Here is a 19,068-nt window from a genome sequence, read left to right on the forward strand (position 1 = left end):
CTATACTGGTGTAAGCATGGTTGAATCAATGCTACCTGTGGCTACATTAGTGTTTTCACTGGTACAGCTATGATGGGGAAAGAACCAGACCTCTAAACACCCTAGCTATGTCAGTCAAGCTTTTAAAGGTATATTAGGCCTTAGGGGGATTTCACTGCACATGGAAGAAGTGTAGGGTAAACAGTTTATTTTCTGCATTCTGGGCCATAGAGTTCCTGCCAGAACCCCAAGCTTCCCTCATTCAGAAGTTTCTCCAGAATGTAGAAATGCTCCTTATCAAACACCTGAGGCCAAATCCCAAGGAGCCCTTTCTCATACAGAAGAGAACTGTGTAGTAATTTGGCCAATCCAGACATCCAGTCAACCTGACTTATGAGGGAGGTTCTTCTCTGAAACTTCGTAGCCAAGGAAGAAAGAACTCTGAAGTTCCTGCTCCTGCTCTGCCCCACATCAAAAAATGCAGGAGCTGCTGAGAGGAGTGGAGCAGCTTATCTGAGAAACAGTGGCAGTGTCCAGATATTTGGCACTTCAACACAGTACTCCAAAAACAGGGGCACAATAGGAAAAATTGGAAGGATTACTGGTGACTTGTATTGCCCAAAACATTTCCTTTCCTCCGGTTTGGCATGTGGGGCAGGAAAAGGATCTGCAGGCTTGCAGATACCTGTACCTGCTTACAGAGCCAGCTTTGGTTCTGAGATGAGAAAACGCACAGGACGACTGTTCAGCTGTCATAACGTCTCCTCGGCAGTCTAGGTGGTCACAAAGCATCTCTGAAGACCAGTGGGTCTCAACCTTTTCAGATTCGAAGCACCCCTTGGCAAATGCCAGCTCTTGCAACAGAAAAACAATAGAGCAGTTTTTCTGTAGCAAATAACTCAGAAAGACCACAACAGGTCAGAGTGTTTTTAATGCTATGGATTCTTATTTGACATTTCTGGGTTATCATGTGAATCATGTTTGCACACCTAACAGTGCTTGACACCTTGCAATGTCCTTGAAAGGATCACAAGGCACTGGTTAAGAATCACTGCTGCAGCTGCTGTCCAGGTGGGCCCTGTCTTCCAGAATTTGCTCATCATTCCCTGGGTATGGACCCCAACTGGCCCACAGACATGTTACTGCAGTACATTTGGAATAGTGGGGTCAGGATTTTCTCTTCTAGACTAGGTCAAGTGTGCACCACAATTCAAATGCATTTAAACCAGAGCGGGGGTTCTAACTGTATGAGTCAAAGTGGATTTGGAGCTGTGGGGGTGACTGCACTCCCCCAAGGAGAAGAGGGAGAAGAGAAGGGGGAGCCATAGTGAACTCCTTCACCCCACTTAACACCTACTGTGGAACAGCAGAGAGCTCTCTCAACTCCTGCTCCAAGACAGAACGGACTACTTCTGTAGCACTCCTGCTTTGAAGAATCATACCTAATTCTGATTCTATTCTGAATGCACAGCATGACCTGTATTAAACAGGTAGGCCAAGAAACCTGCATCTTTCTGCCTTTAGGGACCTGTTTCAGAATACAGAGGACTTACCTTGAACACATTTTCCATACTTTTTGATGTTATGGAACCATCAGTGGAAGTATTGAGAGCATTAGATGCCTGGGTGGCTTATTGATTTGTTATAGTTTTATTAAATTGACTAAAGTTCACTCAGAAGCTTCCCTTTCCACACTGAAATAGCTATTTTGAAAGCTGCCTTGAGATGGGGGGGAAAAAAGGAAACTTGAAAGTTGAAAAATTTATCTAAAGAAACCTGTGATATGAAAATGGACTTCATAAAAGTATATATTATTTATATCACTAATATATTCTTTTGGGATGCAATATTTCCAGCAACTTAAATTCTGGAAAAATTGGATTTTTGTGTGTGTTATATTTCTAATGACAATGCGGACACACATCTATATGTATTAAAACATGAAAAGAATAAAAATGAGGCTACCAAGGGACTCTTCTTTTGTAAAGCAAAAAGGGAAAGAAAATAATACCGTAGGCCTCATTTTGTCAGCAAGAGTTGGGAATTATGTTCTTTGTAACCTACACCCACAAAGTAATGACAGACAAATTAAATGCCTGAGGTCACGCAATGACCAGTCAAGACCTTTTTCCCTCTCAGTTCCAATGATTTGACATCTTTGGAGCAAAACAGATTTCTGGGAAACAATACATGAAAATGGAAATTGTGAGAAACAATGGTGTTCAGCATCTAAAAAAGTGTGTTCAGGACCTTATAAATTCAGCATACAAACTGTTTTGCACTAGTGGAAGAGACACTGGGGAAATCTGGGTTGAAAGCCACTTTCAGCCAAAGGTCATTCTCCTGGTATAATTAGGGCCAGAGGCTGAAGAAAACAAAAAGAATACCCTGTTTATTTGTTTGTCTATTTATTGTTTTATTTATTGGGGGGAGGCCTGATGCTGATCACATGTACTTTGATTTAAATCAGAAGTAACTGATTCTGATTCAAAGATTTCACATCTGTGAAAAACAGAAGTGAAAACAGAATTGGACACTCGGTTTTTCTAAGATTGTAACAAATTATTCTCTTGTATCTAGCTAGTTTAGATGTGCTATGCTCTAACTGGAATGTCAGGCCAGTTTTTGACATCTTTTTCTCTGATTTCTCAGCCAGCAGCAAGAAATAGGTATGTAGCAGGATCACATATATCCTTCCCACACAAACATTACCAATTCCAGCACTGACTTCAACAGATTTCATTTCTGAGAGCTGTGTAACTTCCCATGGAGAGAATATTAATTTTAAAAAAAGCTTATTCCCCTATAACAAATAGGTTAAAAATGGTAGGACTTGCCTCCTCTCTGTCTCTGGAGATATTTTGAGTCAAAATGCATTTGTTCCTGAATCTGAATTAAAATACTAAATAATAATTGAAACTGTCTGTCTCTATACTCTCTCCCCTTCCCCCCAAATCTCCACCCGACAAATCAGTAAATTGTAACAAGAGATTCTGGCTGAACAAGTTTCTAATTCAAATGCTCTTATAGACAAAGAGCTCTTTGAAAATAATATCCATGTTCTGGCTCCTTGTGCTTCTGTGGAAAGTTATGTTTTTACTGTTCATGGAATTAATCTATCCTTTCACCACCAACGAAAGTTGAGGGTTGCACACTACGAAAATGTGGAGTTCTCTGAAAGGAAGGCAAAAGGCCCTCTGTTAAAGGAGCTCAGGGCAAACAATTTCCTGCCAATTAACACATGACGACTAAAAATGTTTTGCTCAAGAACCGAGCTCCAGATAAGAAGGAATTTTGTACCAACTAATACCAGCTTATTGACAAAGTTACCCTTTCTATAGTCCTGGTTTTGCTTCCTCCAAAATAACTGACTTCAGTGCAACCAATACTAGGCCTAAAAGAGTTCACAGCCAAACTTTTTTTGATCACTGACATTAAATGATTGACAGAAGAACCCCATTTTATAACAAGGCAACATTTGAACAACAGCTTCTATAATTACATCCAAAATTTGTCACATCTGTTTTTATCCAGGTGTAAGTAGCTTGGATGCTCTGCATCCAAAATGTATTGGCACTCACAGATAGTGTCACTTAAATACATCACCAAGTGTAGCAAAATTAAATTAATTGATGGTTATTGAGTGGACTGAGAGACTAGCTCTAGATATGCCAGAAATTATTATACCAGAATAATAAAAAACCAGTCAAGGATGTTTGAGACTTCTTGCTGCAAAGAAGCATGTTTGATTATTTGATTATTATAGAGGAACCCACCCCACGTGTGTGTGTGTGTGGTTGGTTTGTTTCTGTGGGGCAGTTTTATTGTTGGAACATCTGGGTAAAATGTAGGACGTGGGAATCAGACTAAAAGATACTTATTCTAAGTATAAATGCACCGGGCATTTTGCACACTAAGAGCAAACGCTTTTCCTTTCCTCTTCTAAATCTTGTAGCTTCTTTGAGGAGGCTGGTGGGAAGAGGTTAAAGGTCACAGTGAGCTGCCAGGAAGAGTGAAAAATGGTGGCTACTGCCCCTGTGCTTGGACTATGTGTTCCATTATTTCTCTTTGTAATGGCAATACCTTCCCATGGAAGCCCTGTATGTTGCAAATTAGTGTTCTGACTTATTTTTCTAATTACCTCTTCAGGTGTAACAGCAAGCCAGATGTTGAGATGAACAAAAGAAGCTGCTTACTAGAGCCTGGTATTGGCATTTGTCACAAATGCCTTTAGAATCCTAAAGAACATTACTTTGTTTTTAAGGGGATGAATAGAAAGGTCTTTCTCTTTTTCCTGGAGGAGTAAGGATTCAACCTAATTAACTTTACTCTTGTACAAAAATCACAATGAAAATCTCACTTGTATAAAAATTCTGGATTTCCAAAACCAAATGTCCATATAATGAGGTACATGTCTGAAAAGATTTAACACACAAACTGAGCGTAGTAGGTGGTGGGGAAATAGGTATATTTTTAAGAAAAGAAAGAGATGAGCTCAAACCAATCTTCTTGTGTCTGCTCCTGCAAAATCTGAAACTGATAGGAGCTTTGCCTGAAAAAATACTGAAGAAAGGCTGTGGGATTTGGCCCATAAGTTCTATCATGTGCTCTTTATAAAGAAAGAAATACATCCATTGATGGAAGAGGATGGTTTTGTTTTTAGATCACAGAGGCTGAATGGGCTACTTCCATGCCTGTTGGTAAGAAATCCCCCCTGATAGTACATGATAGTACTATCCCCTCTGATAGTACAAGATTTTCATGCTGCTTTAGAATAACCCCTTGAGGACCTGAAACTGAAATCTGCCTCTTCAACAAAATACTCTTTCTTCCATCATGCATGCAGACTGCTTGATTGCTCATAGGGGCTGGGCTTCTGGCAGTTAAGGGATTTTTTTAAAGTTTTGGGGTGCATATTACACACCAAGAATTACACAGACTTTACGAAGAGACAGATGGAGAAGAGGGCAAATCGTGTTTTGGGACTGACAGTTCTTAGAATAGATTTCTATTCCCATGCTCCCCTCAAGCTCTAGTTTGAGAGCTCATGGGCCCTGGGCAAGTCCCTGAATATAGGATGAAGTGCAGAGAACTGTCGTACTTATGCTACAGACAGGCTTTTTTGTTCCCCTCACAACACAGATGACTACTGAGTAGGCACCTGGACAAGACTGTGTGGTTAATATGGCCACTCCAGTGGGGCAGGTGCTTAGGGTCTGATTCAGCTCCCCCTGCAGTCAAGGTTTGATTGGTCCTTTATTATGCATGCAGATACAGCAGCGAGATTTGTGCAAGCACATGGCCTGACAGGTTCTTATCTGGACAAAAACCCCGTGGACATGCACTCTGTGCCAGTGTTTCAAAAAATCTCAGCATGTTGGATACCTAAATGGGAATTGAGCTCTTGAATATCTGATCCCATTTGGAAATGTTGAGGGCTTAAAAATATGGCCTTGAGCTAATTTAAAAATCTGGCCCTAAGTGAGTGAGTGTTTGCATGTGTACAATTTACTGAAAAAACAGATCCTTATATATTAAAAAAGCAGCTGTGTTCAAAAATCAAAACTGTGACAAGCAAATCACTTCCAATGCTGGCAAGTCAACTGTTAAGTAATAGAAGTAAAGAGAAGTGTCTGAAAAACTGACCCTCTTTATTTTAGTTTTGTTCCCTTTTGACTCAAAAGCAGCCAGGCAAATACTGCTCCCTGGCTCAGAGCTAAGGCACTGTTGTTTCAGTCCAAAATAAATGTTGACAGCCAAGTTATAATAGATAAATCAATTTTATATCATGATGTGGGTAAAAGTAGTGAAGATAAGCTATTATATGGAAGTTTTCATGTTTGGACTATGGAACAAAATGAAAAACAACTAGATTAGATGCAGATGATTGTCACTTATACAGTCAATGCCTCACATGCACCCAAGGGGGTCTGATCACTGTACAATAATCACAATCAGTGCAGCCTGTGTTTCCTTCAACACCCAGTTAGGTTAGAATAATTTTATTGTTTCATGGATTTTCCTGTGTTCTAGAATGTTGTTTTTATATATTTTAGGCTTTTTATGTAGTTGATGATTATCACCTTGCCTTAGAGAGATGCACAGGGATTTTTTTTTAACCTTTAAAAACTTGATTTTTTAAAGCATGTATGAACAGCTCATTGCTGAATGCAGGGCCATCAAAAGTAATTTAGCCAATCATCATAATGGCTATCTTCAGTTAATTTACATTCTCTACTCCTGTGGGCATTCTGTACTCCTGTAACTTAAAATGCTGTGAATGTGACTAACTTACCTCTCTTCTGTGCCCCGCGCATTTTAAAAAAATCCCATTTTGGGATTATGATCCCCAAAAATGTAACTCCACATCAGAGCTGTGATATGTGGTATGGTTTGCTGACTGGCAGAAAGGATCATCATTCCCCTTCCTCCACCCCCATGTAATTTCTATTATATATATATCTCATATTAAAGGGGTTTTGAAAGATATGGGATAATTATGTAAATAAAATAAATAAATAACCTCCTTTAAATAAAAAAGCACTAAAGCATGCCCACAAATATTTTTTGCATATGATACATCTTCCATGGGCATGTATGATATGTTTATATAATACAAGCACCCATGCCCACCACAAGAATAAAACTGTTCCCTAGGGGTTGTCTTTCCTGGTCTCATTATAGAAACATTGCTAAGAGCTAAACCCTTCTCAGGGTGCCCTGTATTTACCACATTATTGTAATGTAACTTCTTTGGCAGGTTGTTCTCTGGGAACAAGAACACTGTATATCAGGGTGCTCAACTCCTGGCCTCTGGGCCAGATCTGGCCTGCAGAGCCATGTAATCCAGCCCACAAGCCTCCCCATGGGTCTAGAAATCTTGCAGTGGGGGAGTGATTGTAGTTAATATTCCCCTACCACCAAATTTTCAAGACCCATGCAACTGGATCAGCCCTGACTGGGCCAGGCCTGCACAGAGGGTTTGGGTCTCATTCCCATGGAGATGAATCAAGTCAGGGCCTGATACAGCCATGTGAGAGCAGCCTAGTCAGAGCCCAATGCAGCCATTATCACGTGGCTACATAACCCCCTGCCAGACCATTTCCATGCAGCTGGATCAGGCCACAGCTGGAACAACATCACATGCTGGACCAGGCCCACAGACCCACAGATGGACTTGGCACCATTCATCTGGCCCACTAGCCAAAAAGGTCAGGTACCACTGTTATATATGACTGTCTGTTTTACTCTTGGTTTCTATCACACATTTCAGTAGCTTCATTTCCATGACAGAGGTCATTAGAGTCACAGCACCATGACACTCCTATTGAAGTGATTTACTTGGTGGGGGGGGAAGTGGTGGCTGGAGCTGCTCACAGGGGTCAGAGGTGCCGGATATAGACCCCAGTGCTCCCAAAGGCAGCCCTGGGGACCCTGACACTGCAGGGAACCTACCCAGGAGGGAACTGGAACCATGGCTGGAGCTGTGCGAGCTGGCGCTGCACCAGCTTTTCAAGCAGCTGGCAATCAGGCTGGGTGGTGGCCATGCCCACAACCATGGGAGATTTAAAAACCCCGTTAGAAGCCAGGTAGGGGGCAAACCATCTTGGGAGATGCCCAGCTCATTGGGGTGGACCCCGGCCAGCGCAGGCTCCCCTCGACACTGACCTGCCAGAGTAGAGCAGAACCGGTGTGGGGAAGATAGACTGCACTTCCCCCAACAGAGCACCTGGGGGGGCTCTGGGCTATTCCAGCATGGGGAGCTTGGAGTCACTGCAGCCATCCTCAACCCAGCAGAGGGAATGGCTGTGCCAGACCTGATGAAGGGACAGAACAGGGGCAAGAAACGGACGAGTGCCAGGCTGAGACCACAAGCCTGCACTCTCCCCTGAGACTGACAGGGTGAGGCCCGATGAGAGGCCATAAGGAGCCAGAACCCATAATTAAGAATGGAGGTCCGATAGCCCGCACAGTTGGCGAGTGGACTAGGGTGTAGGGGAGGCAGAGCCCCAGAACCAGCAGCACCGACCCCCATAAGTATTACCGCCCCAAGACAGTGCAGGAACACCACTGAACCCCTCCTTCAAGTATATTTCCATCAAGTCATGGCAGGCGATTCAGGGTGCCTGGCCCAGGAAGCAGGAGATACTCGCACCACTATCTGGGGGCATCACAGGGAAAATCTTCCCTTTCGCATTCGTGTTAGAGAATTGGTGACACCATTGTATTAAGCTACATACAATCACTTAAAAGAGGTGAAATGCATAAATATGTCCTTATACCATACAGTCTGATTCCAACTGGCACTGGACGTTCACAAATCCAACTGACTTTTATCTATGCTGTGAAGACTTAACACCTATTAGGATCAACAAATGAGTAACAAATGAGGACTTTGAAAATAGAACTCTAAAACTTATGATTCAATATGGGAGGTAAATTATTAATACCTTTTTTACCCAAAGTTTAGAGAAAAGAATAGTATCTTGCCTTCTCCCAATGCATTATAAAAATAATAGTTTAACAGGAACATGGGGATCAAACTACCTACTTTGATTTTTTGACTGGAGAGGATTTTTCAATAAATGATTTCATCACCACCATTCCATATTATTCTGTTATGTGGGTCCACAATTACTTCTTTCTCCAGTTTGCACAGAGGAAAATCTGATAACCAAAGGCCCTATTTCCATAGCCATTGCACCTAAAGGCAATTATTAGGCAGATTCAAGAGCTGAGAGGGATCAGTTGCAAGAAAAAGAAATATTATGGAAAGAGAGAGAGACTAAACAATAATGCATGTGTGAAACTGAGCACTGTATTCTGGTTGGGGACCTTTGTTACATGAAGGCAGAATTCTTTTCTCCCAAACTATTGACTTATTTATGCCTTCAAATGTATTTTATGATGCTAATATGTTGCACTTCTCTACCACTGGCAGGAACCAGGTCAGCAGGCTAACTAAAGTACCACCAGCTGGCCCTGGTTACCTGAGTGGGCTTGGTTGCCAGTGGCTTAACTACCCACAGCTGACTCCCGTTGCCAGCTTTACACAGCAGCCCTTTCGGTAGCTAGTTGGCTACCCAATAGAACAGATGCCTCTGGGCTAGTCCTGCATGTCTGCTAGTTTCCTATCCCTTAGATCCTGCTTGTTGGCTTCCTAGCTTTATACTGGTTCCTGCCTGTCTGTTCCTAGTTCCAGATGCAAACCTTGACCCCTGGCACTTTCAGACTGCCTTGCTGACTCCTTGACTACTTCTACTTCCAGAATCTATTCCAGACTCCTGTCCTCTGATGGCCAGCTTCTGCCTTGTAGTTTGGCTTGGAAATTGCCCATATCCTTGTCCTGGACAGTTATAGCTGGTCTCCTCTGTACTTCATTGGCTAGTGATGCCAGTCTTAATTCCTGCCTCCTATTCCTGCCTCTTCCCCAAGTTGACTACCGTAGTTCTGGTCCCTTCAGGCTAGGGACAGACATTCAAAAAGCCTGAGCCTTATTGATTCAATCTTGGTAGGTTAGTCTAACCTGGCTAGGCTATACTAGTTTGCAAGCATAAAGACAATCCCTCTGGGCTGAGAAAATGCAGGCACATGCCTGCAGTGGCTCAAGCTAGAAGCCAAGGGGTGCTACAGCAGCCCTCTCTTCCTTTCTACAGTACTGAGCTGAGGGGAGGCATGGCCAGGCCCCAGCAGGATTCGGGAGGGGTTCTCCTCCCTCACTGCTCCTGATCAGTGAGGGAGCCACAGGGAGTTGATAACACAGCATTTAGCAACCCATCAAGAAAACAAAAGCCTCTCTCATCAGTTCAAACTCTTCTTAAACATCTTTTTCCAAGGAAGGAACAGAGGGATGTTACCAGCTACCTGTTAATTAGCTCCAAAAAGCCCTAAGTGGACACTGGCCTGTCTGCCTTTGTCCTATCTGCCTTACACAGACACCTCTCAGCATTAGCTTTCATACCACATGCTGACTGTGGTCCATGCTGTGGGAGAAGGAAGTGGGGAATCCCTGCTTGAGTAGGGAGTAGTAAGCATGGCGGGTGGGGGCTGGAGGAAGCGAAGCAGATGCTGCTGTGCCTGCAGTCTCTGCAGGAGCTCCAGCTAGGAAGCAGAGGGTAGGGGCCAGCCCTGCTCTGGAGCAGAGAGTGCAGCCCAGGGCTGCAAAGCATCTGGGATGCTGGGGGACTCTGGTTTAAGTTAAACCAGGAAGGGGTCTGGGACAAACATTGCATAAACCAGTTTCATCCAAATCAGTTAAGTCTGATATACATTCAACCGGGTTTATCTCAAACCAGTTTCAGCCATACAAGGATCTCAAAGGACTCCAAGTGCATAAGAATTTGCAACCACATTGCACACTGAGGCAGCAGTAGTAGTTTCACAGGTATGGAGCTGGGAGCAGAACCCATATCACTTTACTTGCTATTCTGTGCTTTAGATGTAAGACCATGCTTCCCCTTGTCTCACACAGCAGCCACACATGAATTAGTGACTGCAGAATTCCCTGGTCTTCCCAAATACTGGTAAGAGCCTCTAAGTTCTTGCAATAATAAATTCTATAGCCTATTCGTTACACAGTCATTTACAGTAACAGGAAAACCTTTGGTATATTTCCTGTTATTGAGTTCTAAATCCAGGGGACACACAGTCTATAGGGTGTAATTTGTCAGCAGAGCAACTAACACAGTGAAGGTACTCAACCCCACTGAAGGAAAAGTTACTGTTCCATATGGCTTCATTGCTGTTCATACAACCCAGCTCTAGGCAATCCGGTCATTGCCGGGAACCTTCTGGCTGAATTCTGCCAATAGGGTGAATTAGACCCACTGATTTTTAATTCCGTCCAAGGTCTCCATATTTTCAATAGTACTTTCAATAGGACCCTGATGTCTTGATCAGATTTCCTCCAGCCACTTCCCATACCTCTGCTAAATGAACATCTTCTTGGCCTCTGAGATGGTCCCTTGAAGTCAGGAGTGAGATGTCATGCGGCAGGCAGTACCATAGTTGACACTGCTGCCATACTCTTGTCTTGGGGCTTTACTTCGTAGTGTTGCAAATTTAGTGTTTTTCACCAGCACTAAATATAATTTCACTCACGGCATTTTTTTAATGAAATATCATTACAAAGTGGGCAAAAATTCACTCTTCTAAACCCTGTTCTGTTTTTTGTTTTTTAAATTATTATTAACTGGACAGGAACAGAAATAATGTTTTTTTAAATGTTCATCTTTTGCTATAAAGTAAAATGCTGCAGCATCTAGGCTGGGGGCTTGGGGGTGTTGTTTGTTTTTTGTAGACACCACATGATCACCCAAGTGAAAGGAACCTGAAGACAAACCTGAGCCTTCCCATCCTTTAAAAGCTAACTCAGAATTTATTTATTAAGGAAGAAATGGCAGACTTTTATTCATCACCATTAGTGGTTTAACCTCAGAAGAAGGCAAGGGTTTTAAAAATTTGAGGCAGACTAAAGGTCATCATCTTTGGTCTCAGGATGGCTCCTTCCTCAAGAATATGCACATATATGCATCTACTACATACATGCTGTCACGCTGAACATACATATTCCCTCATTGTCACTTCATAAAGGCACATCACGCTTATATTTTAAACAAAAATGGGGCAGCAATAGTTCATAGTTGGTAGGGTTGGACGGGACCTGAGCAGGTCATCAAGACCAACCCCCTGCCATGGGCTGGAAAGAATGCTGGGGTCAAATGACCCCAGCAAGGTGTTCATCTAGCCTCCTTTTGAAGACCCCCAGGGTAGGCGTGAACACCACTTCCCTTGGAAGTTGGTTCCAGATCCTAGCCGCCCTGACTGTGAAGTAGTGTTTCCTGATGTCTAGCCTGAACCTACTCTCAGTCAACTTGTGGCCATTATTCCTAGTTACTCCTGGTAGTGCTCAAGGGAACAAGGTCTCTCCCTTTCCCTGCTGGTCCCCCTTGGTAAGTTTATAGACGGCCACCAGATCCCCTCTGAGCCTTCTCTTGTGCAGGCACTGACACCATAGTCGCCTAAATTTTCAATGAGAATAAGGTAAGAGATAGTGTCGAAGGCCTTCCTAAAGTCCAGAAAGACTACATCCACCGCATCACCTGCATCCAATGATTTTGTAACTTGGTTGTAGAAGGCAACCAGGTTCATCTGACAGGACCTGCCTCTAATGAACTCGTGGTGGTTGCCCCTAAGCATAATAGGAGAAGAACAAGTAATTAGGCAAAAATAAAAGGAAGAACAGAGGGGAAAACGCAGTTCTAAACAAGGACTGACCCAAGTCAGACATATTCAGCAGCTGTGTAGTTAAAATTATTATGTTCAGTGTATCAAAAGGATATACCTTATTAGTACTGGAGAAGATGATCTGATGAAGTGATGAGTCCCACAACACTTCAGACATATTTTCCAATCTTGCTGACCTGTGCAAGAAAATGTATCAATCAGCACTTTGGCAGCTCTATCAGGAAAAATCTGAAAAGCATCTCAGAATATTTTTTGGAGGAAAATATGTATGATTATCCATTGGTAACACTTAGCAATATGATCTCCATTCACATACTCCATGCTGAGCTTCAGATTTCTGGACACTTCCTATCACCATTAACATTTCAAGTGTATTTTGATGCTTTTCATTCCAAATATTACATAAAGATTCTTATACTGTACAATAGGCACATCTACATGTGATGCTACAGTGATGTAGCAAAGTGCTATGGCAACATCACACCGGCAGGCATCTGCACATGACCAGCAGCTACTTCGTTGTAGCAACACGCTCCCCTGGCATAGTGCACTGCAATAGTAAAGTAGCTGTTAAAAATAACAATGTGCTGTGTGTATGGCACAGCACAGACTGTTACTGCACCATGATTTAGTAGTTCCAAAAGGAAGTACTAAATCACAGCAAAGTAACAATGTTGCCATAGCAACACGTGTAGATGCACCCAATGAGACCTGTCACCTGTTGAGTATGTAACTATATGATATACCCATTTTTAAAAAATGTTTTTGAGAAAGGCCCAGACAGCTCACACATGTAATAGTCAGTGGGTACATCTACATGAGACACTAAAAGCGCAGAATTAATCTACTGCGCATTAACATGTCACGGTGAAAGCTGTGCTAATGCGCTAATGCACAGTAGAATTAGTAAAAGATGTGTGCCAGTGCTACTGCTCAGTAGCACCAATTCCAGTGCATTAAGTTAGTACTTATTATTACAGGTACTAAAATTAAAATGCCATAATTACAGCACATTAATGCATGTGTAGACATGCCCAGTGTTACCCAGGCTGTTAACATAAGCACTCATAAGCCAGCTATCCAAAGCCTGTTGAGAAGTCAGCATTGCCACAAGTGTTTATATAGCACTATATGAGAGCAAAAATTTACCAGAATACACTGGGTCTTGTAGCTCCCTTTCGCCTTGCTGACTTGGAAAACCATCCCTTTCAAAACACCTTCTACTAGGTGCCTGAATATGATCCTATTCTACCCACCTCAAGTCTGAAAAACTGCCAATGAATCTATTTTTATAACAGGCTGTCAACTTAACTTTAACACTAAGTCACAAAAAAACAATGAGGAGGAGGACTCACCAACCTTCTGCATTAACAGTTTTTCCAGGATTTGAGCCAGGTGAAATAGGATCACATTTAGGCACTTCATAGATAGAGTAGAATCTGGACCTTTGAGTGCTGAGGTTTTTGTGTGGACCCTAACCCAAGCAACCTTTGATCTGTAGCAGGAGGCTAGAAGTAACCTGAATATGTGCAAGGTACAGTCACACACCTTCATTATAATAAAATGAAACAGTTAAAGGGACACTGGACATACTTCTATTTGAAGCCTTTTATCTACCAGACTTGTTTTGTGCACAGGCAGTTTCCTAGTTTTATCAATGGCCAGGTGTCTCATTCTCAGGCATTGCTCCAAGGCAGAGTTCACATGCATTTTCTTGGGCCTCCAAGCCTTGCTACAGGGCACTTACCAGGAGTAGAGCAGAAGAGCTTCTGCTATTTCTGTTTTGGATCAGAAGGATATTTTTTTTCCAAGGATACCCTTGCATAGAGCTGAGAGCAACCAAAGTGGGTAGACATACAGAGGGCTGGAGAAAACTCCCTGTTCACTTTGACTCAGTTCTATTAGAAAAGAATATTAATATAAATCAGTTGTTACTGTAAGTGTTTTCCTACTGCTTACTTTAAGCTCAAATCTGGGCAGGATGAGTGGTGCAGAGCTGGTCTGCAGGCCAGATCCTGCCCATGCCACCTTGGCTGGCTTGTGCACACCTCAGTTGGGCACAATACCACTTCAGCTGGCCCCTGGACCCTCTATCTAGCATGCAGGGAATAGCTACCATTCCCTTGCTGCCAAATTTTTGGACCCTTGGGGATGCTTGCAGGACAAGTGACTCTGTCTGGGGGCTAGGGATTGAGTACCCTTAGTCTTTACTGTACTTCTGCCAGTAGTTCTGAAGTTACAGCAAAACTAAACGGTAGTGGGAAAACTGATGGGATGCTCATATGCATGAAGTACAGGAAATGATTGTGCAACTACAACCCTGAAAGGCAGTGAAATACTGTTGGGGTCAAGCTGGCATGGAGCCACTGATAACAATGACAGATTGCACACTGCCAGTATGGCTTATCTGTAGTGGGCCCCTCTGCCTGTGTAGCTGTGCTACTTATAAGACTAGATACAGGAATTCAAAAAGCCCTAGTTGGAATCAATCTAAGTTACATTGTTTTCTGGTGTAGTTTAGATTGGTACTGAATACAGCACACACCCACCCTTTGGTGGGGGAGGGATGGTAAATCTTAGACCAGGTTCTGGCATTTTTAAATCAGGCTGTATGTGCCAAACATCTGTTCTGTTAACAGGTATAAACTGGTTCCATTATATTGGTAAAATGTAATGTCTCTACTGTCCTGGCCTAAATGTCTCATGCAGATGTGCTGCATCCTCACACTAGGATTAAGTCGCACTTCACACAGCTGCAGTTAATCTCAATAGGGAGTTTGCAGCACTGTTGCCATGCCAGGCAACAACCCATAATGTAGATGAGCTCTTAGTTTTCTGCCAAAGGTGCCATAGTCACCTGCTGGGAGAGCAGCAGGCTTGCACTGGAGGCCAGCACTTGTCACAATAGAATTCGCACCTCTCCCATCCTGGAACTTTATTTTTTCTCCAGTGAGGCTCCACTGAATCATGGCAAGCAGCAGCAAAAGTCATGTTAACTCATAAATTGTGCTTTGGGGAAGAGATCTGTGTATTTAGTATTCTGAAGGGGAAGGGCTTTTATCACCTGTGTCACAAAGGAAGGAGGACCCCATTCTGTTTAAGTAAGGACTGACTGTTTAAGCTCCAGGTAAGGCAATGGAATTTGTGGCTGTTCCATACCTCTGCAAATCTGTAAATGAAGCCATGATTTGTGAAGATAAAGCAAAAGGAATAATGAACTAAAAAAGAAGATATGCATTTCTCTAAATTGGCTTCATTAAATGATCTGGGAGGCAGAGGTGTGCCTGGGCAGCCATGCTGGCACGGTGCTGATCATAGTGGCATGGTTAGCCATTGCTGCGGTCATGGATATTTCTGTGCCCCCCACCCCTTACAAAGGCAGCACCTGGAGCTGCTGTCCTGGTCACCCCACTTAGTTATGCTACTGGTGGGAGGGAGAATAATCAATTAAAATATTTGCTTGGCTTCCTGATCAAAGGGCAGAAACAGAGCAATGGCTTTTTTATTTGGGAAGATGAATGACAAAATGGGATCCTCTGTGTGAGAGCCAAACTGAATTCGTTCGTCCCTTTGTACTACATGCACTTAAATGGCAATACAAACATTATTTTTCTACAGACATTTTGCAATTCAGTAGCAATAGTAATATTTGTGAACTACATTTCTGGGCAATCCTTTTGAATTTTTATGCAGCGTTTTTAATATGGTCAAAAAGGCAGTTATTTCAAGCATAGGTGCTGGAAGACATATTAGTATTGCTCTTAATTTTGAATATAATGTTGATAACATGGATATTGAAACCAATCAGCATTCTACTGTGGGAATTCTGACCAGCTAGACTGCATGTACACACTTCTACATAATATACAAATTATGAATATACAAGTGTATAAAACAAACAGAATAGAAATAAAATAGCATATATTTCTATATTTCTTATATCTTATTTAATCTTTGTGTCAATTACAAGGAGTTGGTTTCAGACACAAAAATGTGCTCACGATTCCTTTCACTTGGGCATACCAGTTGGAAGAAATGAATGATCCCCTGAGATAGTTTCTCAGAGGAAAGGAAGTGTTTGATGAATGGGGTTAGAAAGGTCTCAGTGTAGCTGTGTCATGCCTCAGTAAGGGCTTCCTCAGAGAAGAATGATGGTGGTTACTGTTGCGTTTACAGATGTGGGAGGATATCCAGGCATCTGACTTGCAGTGTACTCTTTAAAAAATAGCTTACTATATTCCTACAGCTTCATTTGAAGTGATCAGGATAAGCCAGTTGTGATATATTCAGTTATTTAAATGCTATAAATCAGTGTTATATGTTAAAAACACAGATGGGAGAAAGGTTTGTTTTTATCAACTGGGAATTATACACACAATCTGAATGATATCCCTTTGACAACAATTGTTAAGTTTCACTGCCATTGTCACTCAGGGACAAAATTGGTGAATTAAAGAGAAAGACAGGGAAGTTACAGACACTGTAACTGAGAGAAAAACCACAAAAGAGGGACAGAGCAAGCTAATAAATAAAACAAGAGCCTGAAGGGAAGAGCTGCTTTGTCAGAATATAAATATTTTCCTTCTCCTTTTATCTTTAATGTGGTATGAGGAGCTTATTAAAGGCAAGTGTATCTCTGTCCCTGGAGCCCATCCACGTAACCATGCAGGGAGCTGAATCCAACACTACTAGAATATCCACTCACATACAAACTCTTCTCTGCTGGAAACAATTGTAACATACCAAGTAATGAAAGGGTAAGAGAGAATCCATTGTGGCAGTTAGAATTCTTATCTTGATGGGCCTGATGTTGTATTATGTTAATCATTCAGCGACGCTGACAGAGGCCTAAAGAAGACAATTCTCTGCTCTCTCTGGCTTTGAATTCCAGGAAAAGCAGATGTTATAGACATTGTTTGGTATTACATGGTCTCTCTCATTAGGCAAGAACAATGTCCAGGTTTGTGACAAAGCCAAATGTTGCCTCTTAGTGAATGAAAACAGGATGGTAAAAAGCCCCTGTGAATGCTGGAGCCCTTCATTCCCTTTTTGCATTATTTAGTGGCCCATCTGAATAGAACACACCTTGCAGTCCAGTAAGTACCAAGGAAATTATTCCTTTTAACCACTGTTCAACGAGGACTCTTTCTAACTGCAAGGAAGAATTTAACCTTCTCTCCAGTGTCCCTCTGGGTTCTGATCATAGAAAGGTAGGACATTAAAACACAAAGGAAAACCATGAATTAATAGCTTCTCCCTGTCACAGATCTGGTTTCTGATAATGACTTGATTTCCGTTCCCAGCTTTGGCACCAGCACCTCTTTGTTGCCCCTTCAAGATGTTCGACCATATGGCTGCGCAAAGCTAAACCATCAGTCAAAGCTTCCAAGTCAGGAAGGGGTATAGTTTCAAATTGCTGCCAGGAGAGTCTTTCCCACTATTTCCCTTGCCCGAGCTGTCACAGATACAGGTGTCAACCTGGCTCCTTTGCTGCGGATTGCTTTTCATCTCCTCCTTAAAAACCTCAATAGAGAGGGGAGGAAAAAAAGGCTTTGCATTTCCTCTACTCAGGCCCTCCACTGGAAAAGTGAAGGGAATTCATTGTTGGGGCTTACAGAATCCCCCCACTGCTGCACCACTGCCGCTCTGACAAAATGATCTCCATAGGCCTGATTGTGCAGCTGTGATATTACTGCAGGCAACTAACTCATACTAAAGGCAAGCAAAGCTTGATATGTGCCATGATTGTTCAATTTAGATTCACCCTGCTTTGGTCCAGTTTCTGACTTGTGAAGAAAGGCACTTGTTTCATTTGTTTATTTTGTTTTAAAAATAAATCTGATTCTCCTCTTAATCACACTAGCACAAATTGGAACAGAATTGGCCTGCATTTTTCATGAAAAAGTTTTCCAAAAAATATTTTGCATTAAACATTGTAGATGCTACCTGCATTTTCAGTGTTAGCTTTTTCTATGACATTTTACAAAAAACTTTACAGAAATTATCAAAATGGCCTTTGATGTAATATTTGAAAAATGTTATTTGTTGAAAATGGAATTCCCCCAATGGGTTTTCAATAAACAACATGTTTTAGAACTGATTATGATAAAAACAGACTGAAGAGGGAATAACTGGGTCCATGTCAAATGTGGTAAAAATGAAATCCCTTGGATATTTTACATAGATATTTCCCCATGTGAAAAGGAACACCACTGATAACAAAAGAGTAACATTAGCATTATATTTTATATCATCTGTCTTGATGCTCAGTTGACTTGCACTGGTGCAAAATCTGGAATAACTCCATTGAAGTCAGTTGAATTTCACTTAGTAAAACCAGTCTACATTCAGAATACGGCTCAGTGTCTCCACCATTCCCATCACCCTGCTCTTCATGTACCTGGTATCTGAGAACTGCTTAAAGAATCAGGCCCTGTCTCTTCTGAACATATATTTTCCTCTTTGCATCTTTGGCATTTAGATGCTATAACAATAATGGCTTTGGAAAATACTTAAAAGATCCTTACTCTGAAAGTTTGTTGAATAAATGTGAAGGCTAATGACTAGTTATTAGTAATAAATTATTACTCAGTTGCTTGGATTAGTTATAAAGCAATAACTCTTGGTGCCTGTGTAATACCTTAGGACTGAATCCTCAAGACATTACTCATGCAAAACTTACTGACCTCAATAGGCCATGAATGAATGAATAAGGCCTCGTGCATGAACAAGATCTGCTGGGCAGTAAATGTCTTTATTGCTATGTCTAGGAAAGCACCAAGCAGGCAAGTACCATACTGGCACCTAAGTAAAATTAATTACAATTTAATAAGGATTACAGAG

At 42.0% G+C, this 19,068-nt stretch overlaps 1 long non-coding RNA gene across 2 annotated transcripts in view; it reads right to left on the reverse strand.

Annotated features, from left to right (window-relative positions):
• Window positions 1-19,068, reverse strand: part of LOC149867104 (uncharacterized) — a 173,643-nt gene that overhangs the window by 127,518 nt on the left and 27,057 nt on the right. For both annotated transcript variants that reach the window (XR_016441985.1, XR_016441986.1), the window contains exon 3: window positions 12,323-12,401. This is a non-coding gene — a long non-coding RNA (uncharacterized LOC149867104). The remainder of the gene's footprint in view (window positions 1-12,322; window positions 12,402-19,068) is intronic.

Source organism: Crocodylus siamensis, chromosome 4, assembly GCF_052110815.1.
Source record: "Crocodylus siamensis isolate JL-2025a chromosome 4, ASM5211081v1, whole genome shotgun sequence".
Taxonomy (NCBI): Eukaryota; Metazoa; Chordata; order Crocodylia; family Crocodylidae; genus Crocodylus; species Crocodylus siamensis.